Raw genomic sequence first — 15977 nt, forward strand, 5'->3', positions numbered from 1 at the left:
GTATCAGCATATGTTATGTATTACTTCACATTTTAAACTCTTAGCAAAGCCTACTTAAAATTTTTATTTTCAAAAAAATGTTGGAATTGCATGTATTATTTAAACTCAGGAGGAGTGGGAAGGTAGATTTTTGTAGTGACAAAAAAAGCAGTATTAAATAATACCTTCTTCATGTATTGCAACATTTGGCATTACGCCTGATTTCAATTATGAGATGGCATTGCCTAAATACAGTTTTCTACTTCAAATGAAATACATGTCCAAAGGACTTGATTAACCACACAATGAGAGGTGTTTTTTTTTACTTTAAAACATCAGTTATGATTACATGTATTGCTAGGGATAAATTTCAGCACCAGAAAATCTTGTTAGATCATTGTTTGTAATCAATTAGTCAGTGTAGAGGTAGGGCTATACATTCTTTAGCTATCTTCTCTCTATAACTTTTGATAATTTCCTTTATTCTTTTTATTAAAGATATGACACTCAAGAAGCACCCTAAGCAGTTGTCACTGCTTTGCAGATGGTTTACAAGTTACCTCCCTTTCCGGATCAGTTTCTCACTCTGACAGAAAGCAGGGGTCCACTGCCATACTGCCTGCCTGATGGTGACAGGCAGACCCACACTAGACTCCCCGAGGATTTTGCACAAAGCAGACAGTGCCTTGGAAAATCACTGTGGATGCAAAACACCACCATTAAAGAAACTATTTTAAACTAAATTGATTCTTTGTTCTTTAGCCAATTGGTTAATCCTCCTCTTGAGACATGCTTCCATTTAGAAAAGCTAAAAACACGGCTCGTGGCCTGAGACTTAGAGGAGACGAGGGATATGCTGACATAGACATTAAGTAGGATTGAGCCGAGAGGGCAGCTGCATCCTGATGAGCTACTTTAGGATTTGTCCAGGATCTGCAATCTTTTGCGGCAGGAGCACATCAGTGGAAGGGGTAGTTCTAAAAGAAGCCAAGGAAAACTGAGACAGGAAGGCCTGAGTGTCTGAATCAATGATGATGCCAGCCAGGAGGGTCCATCACGGGCATGCCAGCCACTAGATTCCAACAGGGTCTCTCTTCCCTGCTGGGATTTTTGAAATAGCTCCAGCTTCCCTGAACTATGTGAAAAATCTCTGGTAATCAGGTCTCCACCTTCACAACATGGTCCTGAGAGAATCCTTGGGGGTTAGAAGCAAAACAATTGAAGCTGCCCTGCTGAGCTTCCATAAAGGAGGATGGGGGAGGGGAGGTATATGTGGGAAATGGGGGAAATGGAATGAATCCAGGAAGACAGGGTCATAGTCAAAGCCTCATAAACAGTTCTCTTAAAGTAAGTATTTGTAACAATTGTCTTTTTCATGTTTAACTTTTTGCCCTTCTTTCATTATTATGTGGTGTCTGTTCAATGAAGAAATATAGAGAAACAAAATAGAAATGTCACAAATTCTTACAATTATTTCAGTCATTTTTCTATATATGTGTTGTTAATATATGTCTTTTACATAAGTAAAACATATTATAAATTTTTTAACATAATTATGCATTATTCATTCAAGTTTTATAGGATGTATGTATTAATATCTGTAATAATTACATAGAATCCTATTGTATTACTAAGCCATAATTTAAAATTTAGTTTCCAATTTGGGGACATATGTGTTGCTTCCAAATTTTCAGCTATTGTAAGCAACTGAGAAGAGCATTCTTGAACATACAATAATATGCATTGTTCTAAATATCCTGGTAGGACATGTGGCTTAATCACCCTTTTCATCCCAGACCCTGATTTCAATGTCTGGTTTATGATAGGTCATGTAGGCATGGGATGTTTCCTGGGCTAAAAGAAAGCATAGCACCACACACTCAGTCCAAATTTTTCCAGGAGCTGGGTCATTCTAGGCATTCTCAGAGGCTCTGACACTGTCATCACCCTCAAATTTTTATTGAACCATTGCTTCATGGGAAACACACAGGCCACATGCTTCCCAGACAGACCAGCTGATACAACCCTGGTAAGAACCACCTCAGAGGCCACCAGAGTTATATTCCACCCCAACCTATAATGAATCTAGGTCAGAACTGACTCTTCCTGCATCTACCTTAAGAAATTTAGAACAATGACATTATAGGATATGGTTCTCTTACTCCCCCTCTGTTTCAGATTGTTTTGGAATAATTTTTTAAACAGAAACTATAAGATTGATTGGCTTGGGAATCTGTACTGAAGAAGGAGTGAGTTGGAGTAGGTGAGTGTAACTGTCTCCAATTAGAAGTGCCATCCATACATATAATAAAATATTCAAAGGCTTCCCAGGGATGTCAACTTATTCATAATTGATTTAAATGAATCACTGAAATAGAGTCCTTTAATCTCTCATATAACATGTCTCTGAAAAATTAAAATTGGAATCACAGTACAATTTTTTAAAAATCCAGCAAGTGTTTCAATTACCTAGATGGGTTTGTCATTTAACACAACTGCTTCATGAAGCATCGCCCACCCTCGAGGTGGTTCAAGATTTAGGCTCTATGGTCTTTAAGATAAAATATAACCAGGAGGATATGAATGGCATTGTCCTTCATGTAAAAAGTGAAACTTTAAATTATTTCTCTTCTTCAGAAAACAAATGAAAAACAAACAGAAAGAAATCCTTAAACTGCTCACCTTCACTGTATCTACGATGTTGTTAAGTCTAAATGCAGGTATATAGAAGAGTCCCCAAAGTAGGTCACTATGTGGCTTCTGCCCCATGTCATGTTTGGGGGTCTTGGGTGGTCCTAGTTGACCAGCTTCTCCAGAGGTCACTTCTCCACTTTGGTCCAGTTTGCACATGTCAAAGATGAGACCTACTTATGTAGGCACCATCAGTTCAGACAGTGTATTCTCGCAGTGTTCCTGCAACATAGATAGCAGGAGCAAGCTGGTGGCATGGGCCAGATACAATCAGGGATCAGATGACTGCCTAACCAGAAGGGTTTCCGTCTGGAGACCCTTCTTAGAGTTTGGTGGAATCTTCTCCCTTTCTTTTTCTTTTTTTTTTTTTTTTTTTTTTTTTAGACAGAGTCTCACTCTGTTGCCCAGGCTGGAGTGCAGTGGTGCGATCTCGGCTCACTGCAAGCTTGGCCTCCTGGGTTCATGCCATTCTCCTGCCTCAGCCTCCCAAGTAGCTGGGACTACAGGCTTCCGCCACCACGCCTGGCTATTTTTTTTTTGGTATTTTTAGTAGAGATGGGGTTTCACGTGTTAGCCAGTATGGTCTTGATCTCCTGACCTCATGATCCACCCACCTCAGCCACCCAAAGTGCTGGGATCACAGGCGTGAGCCACCACACCCGGCCATCTTCTCCCTTTCTTATACCTGTGTTCAGTCTGGATCAGTTACCAGGTGTTTTTTGTTTTTGTTGTTGTTGTTGTTGTTTGTTTGTTTTCTTCAAGAGAGTTTAAGCTATTCTTGTAAGGATGATGTATTAGTCTGTTTTCACACTGCTATAAAGAACTGCCTGCTGGGTCATGTACAAAGGAAAGATGTTTAATTAATTCAGTGTTCTGCAAGGCTGGGAAGTCTTCAGGAAACTTACAATCATGGCAGAAGGCAAAGGAGAAGCATAGCACATCTTACATGGTGGCAGGAGAGAGGTAGCACACAGGGGAAACTGCCACTTTTAAACCATCAGATCTCCTGAGAACTCCCTTGCTATCACGAGAACAGCATGGGGGAAACTGCCTTCATGATCCAATCACCTCCCACCAGGTCCCTCAACACTTGGGGATTAAAATTTGAGATAAGATTTGGGTGGGGGGGACAGAGCCAAACCATATCAGGTGAGCTTTGTTTTAAGGCTCATGAAAGTTGCATCTGTACTGAGATAGGCTTGTCTCTAGAAATAGGACTTAGGATTTTAGGTCCCATTGTCAAAGGGACCCTGTGATCCCCAGCCAGCATTAGAAATCCCCAGGCCAGTTTACATCATTATTGCTAAATGACAATGTAGGCCCTGCAAGATGTTCGGGTGAGTCTTAGAGTTCTTCATCTTTACAGCATGATGTGTTTCTTACAGTAACTACACCCTGAAATCTCTTTGCAATGATGTAGTGTTGACATCACTTTGCACCAGCTGATGAGAGAAAACTGGGAACATGCCCTCCCAAACCCATGTTCAGTGACATCCAGTTAAGTTAAATTGGTCATGATGGGAATATTTACACCATGAAGTTGGCAAACTCTACTAATCATGGCATTTTCTTTTCTTTTTCTCTGAGATCCAGTTGTTAATCATTTACCAGTAACTCACTGCTTTATAACCTGGCCCACAATCCAATAATTCACCTCCTCTGACCAAGTACTGCTGGTGCAGAGGTAAGCCTTGGGCTGACCACACGCACACTCATAGGAACACTCAAAAAGTATTTCTTCACGAATTAATAAAAGACTAATCTTAGACTAGTGAATGATAGGCATTGTCTTCTATCCTAAGAAAAGAATGAAATTCTTCTCCAGTTCTCATTTTCACTGTAATATTCTCAAGACACTTTGACACCCTGAACTCTCCCAGCAGTTAAAATAAGAAATTAAATTAGGAACTCTTGAGCAGCTTATTATAAATTGCTCAAATGTCCATTTGTCAAACCATTAAGGTTTTCAGAATAGTCATGACCCTTTTCTGGGTATTCTGGTTAGTGAATAATATATACCTGCAAGCATGTCCCTGATGTCCAGTCCCCAGTGAACACTTAGCATTCAGGTATGTTGATTGGCTCATGTTCCACAAACCCCAGAATCAGATCCTAAGTGAGAGCTGCTACTTCCCTGCTGTGAATTAGTATCTTTCCACATGAATGCATTAAATAGCCATCATTAATAATCATTCATGCACGGAACGAACAGACAAAAGATTTGCAGGTTATAAGTCTACACACTAACTTCATTTGTTCATTGATTTATTCAAATGTCATGGCTAAGATAATAACAAATTTTAGCTCTGCTAGCTTACACGGATTTTAACACTTTCTCTGCCAGGCTGCATTACTAAATGATATATTTTATAAATCTTTTGTTTAGTGGAAAAGAATAATTGAATAGAGATCAGACATTAGTAAAATACTTTATGTATCCCACTAAAGACAAATAGCTCACAGAAGCTTTAGTCAAACATTAAACCGCTTTATGTGATCTGCTTTCGCTGTATCCCCGCCCAAATCTTATCTTTAATTATAGCGCCCATAATTCCTATGTGGCATGAGAGAGACCTGGTGGGAGGTATTGGATCATAGGGATGGGTTTTTCCCATATTGATCTTGTGATAGTGAATAAGCCTCCCAAGATCTGATGGTTTTATAAAAGAGCAATTCCCCTGCACACGCTCTCTTGCCTGCCACCATGTAAGGCGTGACTTTGCTCCTCATTTGCCTTCTGCTATGATTTTGAGGCCTTCCTAGCCATGTGGAACTGTGAGTCAATTAAACCTCTTTCCTTTATAAATTACCGAGTCTTGGTTATGTCTTTATTAGCAGTGTGAAAACAGACTAATACACTATGCCAACAGTTCTTTTTAATAAAAACTCTGAAACACCAACAGGCTGCTTGGGCTTAAAAAAGAAAAAAAAAAAGACAATGTCACTTTTGTTTCCCTAAGTCCATAAGCTCTTTGAATATCTGAGGCCAGATTTTTGTCTACTGGAACTCATTAAATGGGATAGAACCAATCACCTATTGTAACAAATTACCACATACTTAGTGACTTCAAACAACACAGGTTTTCATTTTATAGTTCTAGAGGTCAGAAGTCCAAAATAGGTCTTAACTAAAATCAAGGTATTGGCTGAACTACATTCCTTCTGGAGGCTCTAAAGAAGAAAACATTTCCCTGCATTTTTCATCTTCTAGAGGCAGGCTACATTCTTTGACTTGTGGTCACTTCTTCTGTTTTCAAATTCATCAGTGTATCATTTTCAAATTTCTCTCTCTTTTTCTCCTTCCATCATTGTATCTCCTTTCCTCTTTCTGCTTCTTCTACTTTCCTCTTCTCTTTCCCTTATAAGTACCTTTGCAATTACATTGGTCACATAAAATAATACAGAATAACCTCCCGACTTCAAGATTCGTCATTTATTCATATGTCCAAATTCCCTATTGTCATTTTCATGTAAGGTAACATACTCATGGTTTTTAGAGATTATGACATGGTCATCTTTAAGGGTTTATTATTCTGTTTACCACAGTGAGGAATCTGCCATGGGAGACTAGAAAGATAGTAACTTTTGGTGTGTAGTAAAATCAATTGGCAAAGTATTGCCTACATTAATTTGGAAGATAGAAAATGGATTTGTGCACCTGACTAAGGAGATTTCCAGGCAGAAGACTGAAAGTGCCAACGGGCTCTCATGTATAAGAAATAGAGAGATTAGATACAGAGAGCAGTATTAAGTATGCAAACAGAATTTCAAGGAACTATAGAAGATGTACTAGGTTGGAAAATAAAACTATTTCACATTTTTTACTATCTTTAGTCAGTAAAAGAGTCAAAACTAAGAAATAGCCTCAGGGTTGAGATCAAATCAAAGGTTTATCTATAAGACCTTTAGTTAAAACCTCAGAAATATTTAACAGAGTACCTAGTTAGCCCCTCTCAATTAAACTAAAAAGTTTTGGAAAATCTTAAAGACAATGTCCCACAGCACCCTGACACTCTGCCCAAAACAGAGAGAGGTCTGCCTTAAAAAGGATTATGGAGTGACTTTCGAGGCATGAAATCAAATTTATACAATTCCCACTGAGCGGCATGTGGAAAATTTTGTACTAGCTTGAACTACAAGGAGAGAGAAGATTCAAAATGAAAAGAAGTTCTGGATCTCCAACTTTCTATAAGCAGGAAGCAGATTGAGAAAGCTCCTTAGCAGCAAACACAGGCTATATCTTTTAGAAAAGGGAAGACTAGAGGGTAGAGCTAAGACCCAAAGAGAACCATGGATTAGGAAACCATTCTCAAGAAGCAGAACTGGGTCCTAATCAAGGAACATTTCTTTGCCTAGAACAAGAAGCTCTGACAGTATGCACCTGGCTGAATTTCAGAATTGCTATGGGTCAGTGACAGCTATGTGCCTCCTCCTACCCTTCTTCTTTTAGAATGAAAATATCTAATGTGGTTATTTTGACTCTGTCCTCTGTGTCACCATTGTATATTAGGCATCAGGGATTAAGTGACTTATCTTTTTAGTTCACAGATCTCAAGATCAAGAGAAGCTCACTCAAAGTCCTCATCCACATCTAGATCAGATTCAGATCATGAATTCATAAAATTCACTATGGTGTCATGAGTAAGTGAAATTTTGGGAATCCTAAAAGGTGTGGTCATATTACATGTGGAAGAAAACAGACAGCAGGCTATCATTGAATGTTCTATTAATCACCCCCAATAGATCACACCTCCCAGGATACATGCTCTTGTTGATTCTCCTACTGCATTGAGTTAGAGCTTGGCTTCATGAATTTCTTTGGCTAGTTTTACATCAACAAACATAACTGATATGGTTTGGCTGTGTTCCCACCAAAATCTCATCTTGAATTGTAGCTCCCATAATCCCCATGTGTCATGGAAGAGACCAGGTGCCAGGTAATTGAATCATGGTGGTAGTTACCCCCATGCTGCTGTTCTCATGAGAGTGAGTGAGATCTCCAGCAATCTGATGGTTTTATAAGCACTTCCCCCTTCCCTTGGTTCTCATTCTTCTCTCTCCTCCTGCCTTGTGAAGAAGGACATGTTTGCTTCCCCTTCCACCATGACTGTAAGTTTCCTGAGGCCTCCCCAGCCATGCAGAACTGTGATTCCATTAAACATCCTTTCCTTTATCTAGTCTCTTGCAGTTCTTTATAGCAGCATGAGAACAGACTAATACAGTCAATTGGTACCAGGTAGTGGAGCGCTGCTATAAAGATAACCAAAAATGTGGAAATGACTTTGGAACCACATAACAGGCAGAGGTTTGGAACAGTTTGGAGGGTTCAGAAGATGACAGGACAATGTGGGAAAGTTTGGAAGCAGAGACTTGTTAAATGGCTTTGACCAAAATGCTGATAGTGATATGGACAATAAAGTCCAGGCTCAGATGGAGGTGAGGAACTTGTTGGGAACCAGAATAAAGGTGACTCTTACTATGTTTTAGCAAAGAGACTGGTTGCATTTTGCCCCTGTCTTAGAGATCTGTGGAGTTTTGAACTTGAGAGAGATGATTCAGGGTATCTGGTGGAAGACATTTTTAAACAGCAAAGTGTTCAAGATGTTACTTGGGTGCTGTTAAAAGCATTTGGCTTTATATATTCACAAAGATATGGTTTGGAATTGGAACAAGTCTAATAGGGAAGCAGAGCATAAAAGTTCGGGAAATTTGCAGCCTGGTGATGTGCTAGAAAAGAAAAAAACGTTTTTCTGAGAAGAAATTTAAACCAGTTGCAGAAATGTGCATAAGAAATGAGGAGCCAAGGTCAGGCACGGTGGCTCACACCTGTAATCCCAGCACTTTGGGAGGCTGAGGTGGGCAGATCACAAGGTCAGGAGTTCAAGACCAGACTGACCAACAAGGTGAAATCCCATCTCTACTAAAAAAATACAAACATTAGATGGATGTGGTGGTGGGCGCCTGTAATCCCAGATACTCAGAAGGCTAAGGCAGAAGAATTGCTTGAACCTGGGAGGTGGAGGTTGCAGTGAGCCAAGATCATGCCACTGCACCCCAGCCTGGGTGACAGAGCAAGACTCTATCTCAAAAAAAAAAAAAAAAAAAAAAAGAAAAGGAAGAAAGAAAGAAAGAAATGAGGAGCCAAATGTTAATCATCAAGACAGTGGGAAAAATGTCTCCAGGGCATATCAAAAGTCAAAAGTCTTCACAACAGCCCCTCCCATCACAGACCCAGAGGCCCAGGAGGAAAAAGTGGTTTCATGGATCGGGCCCACAGCCTTGCTGCTCTGTGCAGTCTCAGGACTTGGTGCCCTGGATCCTAGCCATGGCTAAAAGGGACCAAAGTACAGCTCCAGCCATGGCTTCAGAGGGTGCAAGTGCCAAGACTTGGCAGCTTCCACACTGTGTCGAGCCTGCAGATATACAGAAGTCAAGAACTGAGGTTTGAGAACTTTTGCATAGATTTCAGAGGATGTATGGAGATGCCTGGATGTCCAGGCAGAGGTATGCTGCAGGAGCAGAGCCTTCATGGAGAACCTCTGCTAGGGCAATGTGGAAACGAAATGCGGGGTTGGAGCTCCCACACAGAATCTCCACTGGGGCACTGCTTAAGGGAGCTGTGAGAAGAGGGTCACGGTCCTCCAGACTCCAGAATGGTAGATCCACCACAGTTTTCACCATGCACTTGGAAAAGTTGCAGACACTCAATGCCAGCCCATGAAGGCAGGCAGGAGCAGGTCTGTATCCTGCAAAGTCACAGGGGCAGAGCTGCCCAAGGCCATAGGAGCCCACTCCTTGCATCACCATGACCTAAATGTGAGACATGGAGTCAAAGAGATCTGGAGCTTTAAGATTTGACTGTCCCACTGGATTTCAGACTTGCACGGGGCCTGTACCCCTTCTTTTTGGCCAATTTCCCCCATTTGGAATGGAAGCATTTACTCAATGCCAGTACCCCCATTGTATCTAGGAAATAACTAACATGCTTCTGATTTTACAGGCTGATAGGCAAAAGGGACTTGCCTTGTCTCAGATGAGACTATGGACTTGGACTTTTGGGTTAATGCTAGAATGAGTTGACTTTTGGGGACTGTTGGGAAGGCATAGTTGTGTTTTGAAATACGAAGACATGAGATTTGGTAGAGGCCACGGGCAGAATGATACGGTTTGGCTGTGTCCCCAGACAAATCTCATCTCGAACTGTAGTTCCCATAATCCCTATGTGTCATGGGAGGGATTCAGGGGGAGATAATTGAATAATGAGGGCAGTTATCCCCATGCTGCTATTTTCTTGATAGTGAGTGAGTTTTCATGAGATCCAATGGTTTTTACAAGTGACTTTTCCCTCTTTGCTTGGCACTTCTCCTTCCTGCCAAGATGTGAAGAAGGACATGTTTGCTTCCTCTTCCGCCATGATTGTAAGTTTCCTGAGGCCCCTCCCACCCTGCAGAACTGGGAGTCAATTAAACCTCTTTCTCTTATAAATTACCCAGTCTAGGGCAATTCTTTATAGCAGCATGAGAACAGACTAATACAAAAACACAAAAAGAGATTTGAAAAAAGCGTATGCATTCGGAGTTTGTCCTCTTGAAATGCTTCCCCCCACAGCCATGGCTCAGTCCGTCTTCCTTGAGAATGAACGACCACTAGAGGAAGAATCCCAGTCATCTCAGCTGACCCAGCTGAACCCAGCCTCCAGCCAACTTTCTGGCTCAATGTATCCATGTGATTGTGCACAGACAAAAACCAGAAGAGAAAAAAAAAATCACCCAGCATACTCACAGAATCATTACAGAGCAATAAATAAATTTATTTAATAAATAAATAATTTAACAGAAGTAAGGGCTCAGATGCTGCTGAGAGCATATGAAGCCGAGTTCCAATTTAGTTGCCCTTTTTCTAGTACCTAGAGTCAACCTATCTCCCCATCTGCTAAACCACCCAGGATTCCACTATAGCTTCCCTTCCATTGGTACTACATTATCTCTCATAAATCTCATTCTTCATAATCACAGTCTAACTCTTGTCATCACTTGCCTTCACTCCAAGACTCCCAGAATTTTATTTATGGATTTTCCATAATGTTTGACCATTTAGTCAATGTTTAATGAGTTTTTAAGATAGCATTAGCCCTTATGTGATTCATCTTCAGGCCCCTGTATTGTAGTAGCCCAAGTTATAAGGTTATAAGTGTGTCATTGACATAAAGTTTTATCAAAAGGAACTGCCATAGTAGCCTGTTTTAGAAGACACTTCTCTTCCTCAAAATATTTTTTGTTTTTGCAAAAATATTTGGTGTTATTTTAAGTACCTTTCTTTTCCCCTCAAGGTTCTACCTAAGCCCGGGCTTCCAAGCAAAGTCTAAGAAAAATTAGAAACATCAACCACATAGATTGATGAGGCAGATCCAAATACTTCAGTGCCCAAGTGCCTCCTGGGAAGTAACTTCCATGTGAAGGAAAGGACAGTAACTCTTCCAAGATTGTAGCTCACTATATTGTCTCTTAGAAAATGAAAGAGGAAATGATCCAAACAGGCTCCCTTACTCACTGCCAAAAACACTGGAAAGAAACAAGATTTTCCCTATATTATTTTGGCTGCTGCAATCTTCAAACCCATGACATGGGCAGAACAGTATTATCATTTCCCCTTTATGAATAAGGGTTCTGGCTTCAGAAGGATAGGGGACTGACACAAGGTCACAGGGCTTGCATGGGATATAACCACAGCTTAAACTCAGATTCCTCTCTGAAGCAGGATTCTGATAATTATTGCTTTTTGGAGAAACTTGGATGCAAGCTCTAGATATTTCCCTTACTGGACTGGTGAATTTGAGCTCATTTTGTTACTTCCTATGCCAATTGTGGATAATAGTAGTTGCATTACAAAATTGTTATTAAGATTAAATAAGATTGGGTGGAGGGGAAATAGCAATTAACAGCAGTTAAGTATGTAGACACTGAGCCAGATTGCCAAGGTTCAAATCCTAGCTCTGCTACTTTGAAGCTGGGTGGCCCAGGCAAGTTGCTTGACATCTCTGTGCCTCCTCTTCCACTACTTTAAAACAAAGATAAAAATAATAGCCTTACCTCATAAGATTTGTCGGAGATTAAAGATGGGCTAATATATGAAAGCTCTTATAACAGGATCTGACTTATAGTAAGCACCAGCTCTCATTACGTTAAGCCTGGCATAGAAGTGACATTCAATTGGTTATACAGTCAGTGCTATTTCTAATGCTTTTACTTTGAAATTTTAGAGTTCACAGATTCACATCAAATGTCCAGTTTCTGAACCAAGAGACACAACTCCCCTTAGTTGGCACCATCAAAGAAAAAAATCTTTACCAGAATGAATAGAGAGTTTGTCTCTTCTTTGATGAGACACAAATAAAATTTTGCTTGCCTGACTGTAGCTGACTGTATTAAATAAATTATTCACTAAGAAAGAAGAAAAGATTGAACATTTTTGAACAAAAATGACAGCGCCAGACCACCTAAGAAAGCTCCGTGGTCCCTTGTGGTGTAGAGCAGACACAGCTTAAGGATCAGTATCTCAGAGAGCCACGACTGTGCATCAACGATTCTACAAACCTGTGACTCTGTGCTGTGGGGGTAAAGGAAGAAGTCAATCAGAAATGTTAATAGATTCAGTGTCTGAAAACAGAGGAATTTAGACGGGCGGATCACGAGGTCAAGAGATCGAGACCATCCCGGCTAACACGGTGAAACCCCGTCTCTGCTAAAAAATACAAAAAACTAGCCGGGCGCGGTGGCGGGCGACTGTAGTCCCAACTACTCGGGAGCCTGAGGCAGGAGAATGGCGTGAACCCGGGAGGCGGAGCTTGCAGTGAGCTGAGATCCGGCCACTGCACTCCAGCCTGGGCGGCAGAGCCAGACTCTGTCTCAAAAAAAAAAAAAGAAAGAAAGAAAGAAAGAAAGAAAGAAAACAGAGGAATTTAAAAATAAAGACAGAAGTTCTGTGCATATCCCAGGAAGCTCCATCATATGCACATTTCACTTTTACATTTTAAATATGTGCTCTCAGGTAAAGGAGAGGAAGAGAGTTAGAGAGATTAGAAGACAGAGAAATAATTACACAAAGAATGCAGCACTTGATTCCAACCAAAACACCCCTCCATGATCCTATGCCTGGAAATGAGAGTGACATTGGGTCATGACTCTGCTCCCCTCTCAGCAGATTCCCATGACTGTCTCACCTCACCACAGAGAGTTATGGGGAGCTGCTTTCATACAAATGGCCCCAAATCTAGGGTTACGGGGAGTTGCTTTTATACAAATGGCCCCAAATGCAAGCCAACCTCTTCCCCTGGTGCTCCACCAAAGAAAGAGCCATGGGCTCCAACCACGGAGGGTGAACTGGAAGCAGTGGATTTTCTAAAACAAATGTCAGCCTCCCATGAATTCTCTTCTTAAGGATTTTCAAGTATAACCTCAACAACATATTTTCACCTTTCATGCAACTCTTCTGTTCTGTGTTTCTTAGAATTTATGTCAATGTGTTTCCTATCTGAGTCCGTAATGTAACCTAGAAGAAAAAGCTTCAGTCCTTCCATAATGCAAGAAATCAGGCCTTCTCATTTCACATCCATTACTTTAATTGGATTGCATTTTGATGATTTATAGTATTGCAATCTTGTAAAGAAAAGGAAAATAGGGACATTTATCACTGCTTCTCCGATCCTAACAACTATCATGTCTTCAACCCATACAAGTAACTCAGAGTATGGAACCTACAACTGCTGGACTTCAGCTGCATTCCCCAGAGGGAATGAAATGTTCGCTGTAATAAAAGCAAGAGATTTTTTTTTTGATGAAAATTTAGCATAACTATAGTAATATGCTTTCACCTTCTGGTATGAAAGTGGTGCCATGGGCAGTAGGACTTGTTTTAAGTTTATCCGAAACCAATTTATACTCAGGGGGTTCAAGTATTACTTCTTCCAGGAAACTGAATGTGCGTGGAGAGGGACAGAAGTACATTTGAAGGGACTTTCTGAAAGAGAACTTTTAACACAGAAGAGATTCAGGTAAACAAATGTTTTCATTAGGGTCAAAATTTCTTTTTTTTTTTTTTCCTCTTTTTTTTTTTTGAGATGGAGTCTCACTTTGTCGCCCAGACTGGAGTACAGTGGCATGATCTCGGCTCACTGCAGCCTCTGCCTCTCGGATTCAAGCGATTCTCCTGCCTCAGCCTCCTGAGTAGCTGGGATTACAGGCACCTGCCAATACGCCCAGCTAATTTTTGTATCTTTAGCAGAGACAGGGTTTCACCATGTTGCCCAGGCTGGTCTAGAACTCCTGACCTCAGGTGATTCGCCCACCTTGGCCTTCCAAAGTGCTAGGATTACAAGCGTGAGCCCCTGTGCCCAGCCAGTGTTAAAATTTCTTAAACTCGAAGTTTCATTTTATATATAAAATAAAAATGGACTTACCCTCTTTTCTCTTTATTCACTTAATTATCCACATGTCAAATTCAAATTTTAGCCGAGGTTATGTTATCAAAAAAAAAAAAAGCAAAAAACAACGACTAATTCTAAATTGATAGCTGCTGAGTGGTGTCTTATTGAATCTATGAAGTCGTCATTATTACTCCCATGCTACAGCTGAGGAACCTGAGGTCCTCTGGGATATTAAGTAACATGCCACGGTCTCATCAACGACAGAGTGAGGATTGAACACAGGTCTCCTGACACTAAAGTGTCTTTCTACTTTATGATCATTCAGCATCTGAAAACAGAAGAATCATTTTCAAGAATCAACTCTGAATTGTAGGACCAGAGTAAAGGTAGCTAGTCTTACTCTTTTCTCATAGTCAGAGATACCTGTACTCTGACATGAGTCACTGACCGAGTAAATAAAGAGGAAACACCAAGTCTTCCTGTCCTTGGCCATTCCTGTCTGTGCTAAGACATATCAAGAGTTACAGAGTCTTCTCTCTCTTCAGGGCAACTCTTCTTCCCCAACAGACAGCTGGTAACAAGGGCATAAATCTATGGATATCACAAATCAATCCATCAACATCCTAACCAAAATCAGAGCAAAAGATGCTTAAAAGCCTATAAGAATTCACTAAAAACTAAATTTAAAAGTATAAAAGGTTTAGAAATTTAAGAATGTGTCATAAAGAAAGAGGTATTTGGGTACCAATAAAATTGCACCCAGACTGCTGTGCACTCCACAGAGGAGAAGGGCTGGTTCTATGTTTAATGTATCCAGAATTCTCAGTGGTGGTCCCTGGGCCTCTTCAAGCCAGAAGACTTCTCGTTTTCGCAGTCTCTGTGAATTAGAACTGCAGCCACCAAAAAGCACTGGCTGCAGCAGGAAAACTTAAAAAAGAAAAAAAAAATGGGTAACTTTCTATCCCTCAGGTAGATACATGCAGAGTAGGCAAAAGCAAAAATTAGAAATTCCCCATCACTCTGATGCAGTCTTTCCCCCAGGATTCTCCCAGACCACTATGCTGTCCACAATAGCAATGTGTTTCCTCACCCAACCACAGAAGGCTGACTTCTTCAGCAAACACGCTGTATTTCATGCACCTTGATTCTGTCTCTTCTATATTTCAATTTTCTAATCCATTTCTTCCAATAGCTTTCACGAGAAAAGGGGAAAGGAAAGCTTTCAAACTATAATGTGAAAGTGTACAAATGAATAACCATATGAATGTGCACTTCCGGGTGTATTTAAGTGAGCATTTTGATTCTATTGACAGATCCCAAAATGAAGTGAATACTAAAAAGTAAGTTCATTTCTCAAGCAGAATTCAAATCTTCCAAAATCAAGCAGAAGCCAGATTATTTCATTACGTGATCTTGATAATAGCTAACCATGCATTGTTACTCAATTATGTATGGGAACAGCTTAGTTGTGAGTCCTTGTTTGTGAGTGTTATCATCGCCATCCGCGATCCAATATTTACACACTTAAGTTTTAAATATGCGTTGCATCTTACCACTTACAATGATCCTAAATACTCTCCGAGGTACAATTTATTCATTTGTATAATGAGGTTCAAATAGCATAATACCCTTTCTAACCATCTTCTTTACAAAAAAATAGTCCAAGACCTTTAATATACCTGAAATATAAGCATTTTATAAATTCTTATTTAAAACAAATGAAAGTCAAAAAAGTAACCTAATGAAGCAATCAAAGCAATGGACAAAAGTCAAGGGAACTGGGTTCTAGTTTTGATGCTTTACTATCTGCTCTGTTTATCCATTGTTGCATTAAAAAACACACACAAATGTAGTGGCATAAACGACAGTGTTTTGTTGTTCCTAT

The sequence above is a fragment of the Macaca nemestrina genome, chromosome 3 (genome assembly GCF_043159975.1).
Source record: "Macaca nemestrina isolate mMacNem1 chromosome 3, mMacNem.hap1, whole genome shotgun sequence".
In the NCBI taxonomy this organism is placed as follows: Eukaryota; Metazoa; Chordata; class Mammalia; order Primates; family Cercopithecidae; genus Macaca; species Macaca nemestrina.